Source organism: Crassostrea angulata, chromosome 8 (assembly GCF_025612915.1).
Source record: "Crassostrea angulata isolate pt1a10 chromosome 8, ASM2561291v2, whole genome shotgun sequence".
NCBI classification, from domain to species: domain Eukaryota; kingdom Metazoa; phylum Mollusca; class Bivalvia; order Ostreida; family Ostreidae; genus Magallana; species Magallana angulata.
Window position 1 is genome coordinate 25,217,929 of NC_069118.1, and position 6,000 is coordinate 25,223,928.

The window sequence follows — 6,000 nt, forward strand, 5'->3', positions numbered from 1 at the left end:
TAAAACCATCAGATGATGCTACATGTTATGAATTACAAGGATATAGCACCTTTAGATTTGATGATGAGAAATACATAAGTGGAAGGCCATATCACGAAATAGTTATTTATTCAAAGATCCCTTTCCAGAATATAAGAAGACTCCATATTATGGCAACTGAAACAGTGCTTTGTCATATAATTCACCGGGAAAGAATATTGCAACTTGTCTTCTTTTATTGCTCTCCTCAAAAAGCTTCACAGGAGTATTTGTGTCAGTACCTTCAGAATTTGTTTGAATTGCTTGGAACAGAACATCATTTTGTAATTATGGGAGATGCAAATGTTGACTTTTTTACACAGACTTGTTTATCAGAATTTCTCATAGACCATAAAGTAAGCCAGGTTGTTCACTCTGTTACAAGTGATTATGACTCATGTTTGGACCACATTTATACCAATATGATGTGTCCTTCTCAAATATCAAGTGCAACATTTGAGTCATATTACTCTGACCACAAGCCAATTGTGGCTTATTTGCCATATCATGATGATCATACTGATGAACTTGAATAAAAACAAAAACAAAAAACCTTGAAATTATCATGATATTTAAGCATTTTTTCAGTTGTCAATGTAACATAAACTCAGTTGTCAATATAACATTCCTCTTGGGGTTTAGAAATAATTTTTCATACCAAATCAGACTTGAACTTGACATAAATTTAAATTTCAGTTATTCCATTAATAAGAAAAATCTGAGTTACAATCAGCTGTATATTAGTTAATTCGAAAAAATATACATTTGCAAAAGAAACACTTTATTCCCTGTTAATTTTGTGAGATAAACTGTATTATCAATATAATATTTTTTTGTGCCATCAAAAGCTATTCTCTATCTCTTCTGACTTTGTTTCAAAGTTGAACAGTGACAATATTGTTATTTCTTTGTAGAATGCCATTCAAAAGCATTCTTGACCTCAAGGAGGAAAAATGGTATAACTGTCAAAGTGTTTACAAAAGGAACACATCGCCAAAAACAACAAAAATGGGTGAAGGCAAGAATAGATGTACCAAATGCCATAGAGGAATCTGCAGTTTAAATGATCATGCCCACATCACCAATAAAGAAGGTTTCTGAAACAAAGACTTCTCCATGGAGATCCATTTTCTCTGTTAAGAGACAAATAATCAAAGTAAGACTATAGTAAAATCTCAATCTTTGACATTGATAGTAGAAAACAACATACATTTACAACATGTTGGTATTTTATTCATGTACATCTGAATTTCTCCATTTGTTTATTTTAGAATGAAGCCTCAAAAACTGTTACGGTTAATGGAACAACACATTTATTAGATCAATAACTCTTCAAGAAGATAACCCATGTACATTGATGTCACTCTTTAGACAGAACTTGCAGAACAAGAACAACAGATAGGGAATTCAAATCAAAATCTCCCATTGTCTGTTGAATGAGTTGCAAGATATGGAACTCTTAATTCAAGTAGGAACACTATTGTTTAGGTCAATTATTTGTTCATTGACTACATGAATGTATATATGTATTGCAAATTACAACAATATTATAACTGTCATTTTCAAATTTAAATTGTTTTTGTCACACTTAACTACCATATTTTTAAAAGATATACTGATAAAGAAAGTCAATCTGACATTTTTTAATATATATTTGCAATTTTCTTTCTTTGCAGAAAATACAGCCACTTCAAATTCAAATTAGTGGACACATGGAAGCACTTAGGTCTACAATTGCAATAGGGCCATTAAAGAACAATCACTGGATTCAAACTACAGGGACATTACAGTTCAACTATAATCAGTAATGAAACAACATTATCAGAAAGTGACAACCATGCCTCCAGTCTCTCCTTCAATGAACCAAAAGATTATCTCTTGGAGTAAAATCCCAATTAACATTATTACCACACAACAAGGATCTGAAATTCTCAGTCTGAACATTGCATTTACTGACAACAACCACAACACCAATCTCAAATGAGAAGGAGATGGATTTCATTCAGCTCTATTTATCAACTCAAAATTTTTTGTATACTTCTGAAAATTAATTATTCCCAATAGTTATGTAAAATTCTGAGGAAAAAAAATGTTTTCGAAGTATACACTCTCCCTCCTTTTTATATATGGTTATAACAAATATCATTCCAATTTTTAGAAAAAAACGTTTTTTTTTTTGATTTTTATCGTAAAGGATTTAAACAAAAATATATTCAAAATGTGAAAGAACATTTAAGCTTTTGTTGTGCAGCAATATTGCTTGTTGTGTGTACATGTATATTATATGAATTTTGCAAACATTTTCCATTTGTTACAAATTAAGACATGGTTAAACCTTATCTGCAATTTTTTGATACACTTGTTTGTCCATTATTGTTATCGATGAACAATTTTGTGACATGATTACTATTAAAGAAGTATTGTTATGGTTATTAACATCTTGCAGATTGGATTGTGCTTGTATTTAATTCATACCTGATGTACATGTGTTGGTTTTTAGTTTGTTTTGTTTTTTATCTTATTACATGTTGAAACCAATCTCCAGCACCATTAAATTTCATATTTAATTTTCTAGGCCAGCAAACAGATTTTTGTAATATTTATCACACTTAACTACATTTTTTTATTGAAGAAAATATGTTTTCCTTCATCCTAAAGAACCTCTACTTGTTTATTTTTTTTCATTTCTTTTTTCAGTGTCAAATAATGTTTTACATTACCATTGTAAGCATTTCTAACTTTGTATTCATTGTGAAATTCTTTGCAATAAAACTTGTTAAATCTCTTAAATTTCTTTCCACTTTTACCTCTACAAATAACTTAAGACCTGCATGCATTGTGCAAATTACTCTTAATTCCCTTTACAATTTAAATTAAGATATAAACGAAATTATAAATGCATGGCTAATAGAAAGAATATAAATGTTTTCACCTGCACAAAACATCAATGTTAATCTGAGATAACCTAGAACATTGTTTATGAAACCAATAATTACCTTTTTGCAAATATTTCAAAAATTGAAACCTTTCATTTTCCAGTAAACATGGTAAGGCTGTCAAATCCAACAAAAAATGGTACACTTTCATTCTTTGACATACTTTATAGATTTTCTCTTTCCTTTAATTGTTGTTCAACAGCGAAGAAAATGTGGTACAGCAAAAACTAAAAATTTGCAGGTTGTGAGTTTGAATCCCGCTGGGACTTTCATTGTATAAATTTTTGCCTCATCCCATTTCTTTTTCAAATAGTGTTCAATTTCAAAATTCTAAAGCAGAGAAAGTATATCTCATGTACATTGCTTATTATTAGATTTAACAGATGTTCCTTAATACAGTAACAAACAGCAAATGCTTAGCGCTTCTCAGTACTTTCAGTACTTTGATTTGTTATTGTGACGATTAAAATTAGATTAGTTTGATTTGTTTAAAAGTTAAGAACATAGTTATGAAATGCGTTTACTGACTAACATGTCTATTTCACTTTACCGTATATTTCATTAAATGACGATGCCTGATTTGATAAGCATTGCTGTTTTGGAAACACGGTAGCATTATGTTACCATGTAAACAAACCTCAAATAATTTTCAGACATAACACTTTAAAATCAATACAGACAAAGTTTTAGAATTGGTTTTCTCACGAACAGTTAACCCGGACCATTTTATATTGGTTGTTGTCTTCTACCATGATTTAACTATTATTCCTAGATATTAGACATGTGCAAGCCGTATATTTTTACTTTAAACCATTAATATTTAAAAGTGTAATAAAACCATTTATTCAAAATATCAATATATCCAAAATAAGATTTCCAATTTGTGTTTTAAATCCGCGAAAATTATTATCATTTTAAAATTACCTCTAGTCAGCATTATTTCGCCTGTTAGACATTATTAAGCTGCAAACTTCAATGTTTTTGTTTTGAAATCGTGGTGCAGTCCCATGGAGAATAAATATATGGCAATCCTAATTTGTATTTTGATTCACTTGTTATATTGTTTTTGCTCCCACAGTTTGCATGCAAAAGAGAATAGATTTTCTTTAAAGTTTAATTGTCTAGGTTTGAAAACCACTTCAAGTTGATATAGTCGTGTACGTACATGTAAATATATTTTATAAACTACAAATATAACTTATTATCTTAGAGACACACATTGGTTTGTCATTTGTAAAAGACAGTATGTTATAAACCTCTTTAAAACAACTAATGAATCGCTTTGTAACATGTCTTGGGGGGGGGAATAAAAAGTCGATGAATCTGAAATTATAATAATTGATAATTATTAACCATACAGGGTGTTTCATAATATCTGTCCCGATCATAATCACATGTAAAGTCTTTCCACTAAAGGAAAGTAAAATATTTAATGTTCCAAACACAAAACGTATTTATAAAATGAATTATTGTTGACATAAGATTCGAAATATTTAGTTACATTATGACATTATCACATTATTAGAGTTAATTCAGACAAATTTTCAAGATTTGTTTTTCGCTAAAACATTTTTGACAGTACAATTATATTCAAATTAAATTTCTATTTCATAGTTAATATAATTTTTGATATTTTCTGTTGAGTTACCTCACTTATTCATTAGAATTTTAGTATGACTCGCAATGCAAATCTTTTGCAATTTTAAAATGATCTTAAAAAATGAAAGACATATAACGTCAACATTTTGATAATACACCTCATGTAAATGTTATGCCACAAGAATATGGTCAATATAAGTAGTTTGATACTTTAAACGTTTTACTGGCATCATTATTGAGTTTTTTGCTAAATTTAATGATTTCAAAAAATGATAGAGTAAATTCGAACTGCAATTTTTTTTTCAAAATGTACTGAACACTTAATGCTTTGTATCTATTTAGTGTCACTGTCATTTATTAACTGTATTCCTTTTCAAAAGAGTTCAAATATTTGTTGGACTAGCTCGTTTCTGCCAGAAGACAGTTGCCAAATGATGAAAAAGCAATAACTATAAGGTTCTACACGTTTTTTTTCTAGGAAAAGTATGCATACATGAACAGAACAATGCCTATTTTAATCAGTTAGAACTGCGCAGCTACATGTATATATATACTTAAATTCAAAATTTAACAATATGACAAAATATGGAAGGAGGTCATTGGTGTCCACTCAACAACCATTTGTTCAGAAAAAAGGCGTAAGCCTGCTTATTTAAGTTGTAAATTTGTCTTAAAATAGGTTACCCTATTCTTAGAATAGGTCTCAGAAAATATCAACTTCCAGGAGATACATTTTCATTGAGATATATATATATATATATATATATATATATATATATATATATATATATATATATATATATATATATATATATATATATATATATATTATATATATATTTATTTATATATTATTCAAGACAATTAATATTTGGACTTATATCCCATTTCTAAAAGGAGTGCGTTTATACGTATAGAAATGAAGGAAAACAAACAAAAAAACAAACTTGATTCTGATAAAGAAATGGCTGTAACATTTAACACATATTGTTTAACACATGCACTTTTTATGAAAATATGACGTCAATGTGCTTCCATACACAGGGAAGCTCTAAGTATAGATTAAATTTTTCTTGTTTTAAAAAAAGGTTCGAAGTCGACTGATTAATATAGAATACTCTATTTTAAGGCAAAGTTACAACATTCATGTGCAAGATTCAAACTTTTTTCTCAACAAATGATTGTTGAGAGGACACCAATGAACACCTTTCTTATGTTTCAGATTTTTAAATCCTCAAAATAAGTCTGCAGTTGTGCTGTTCTACAGCAGTTCTAAGTGATTGAAGAGGCATTGGTCCCTTTTTTGTATGGGTGATTTGTACACAACACAGCATGTAGAACCTCATATTTATTGCTTTTTTATCTTTTGGCAACAGCTTTAGTAAGTTTTGGACAGAAACAAACCAGATCTACAAAATATTTTTATTCTAATTCTCAAATGTACAAG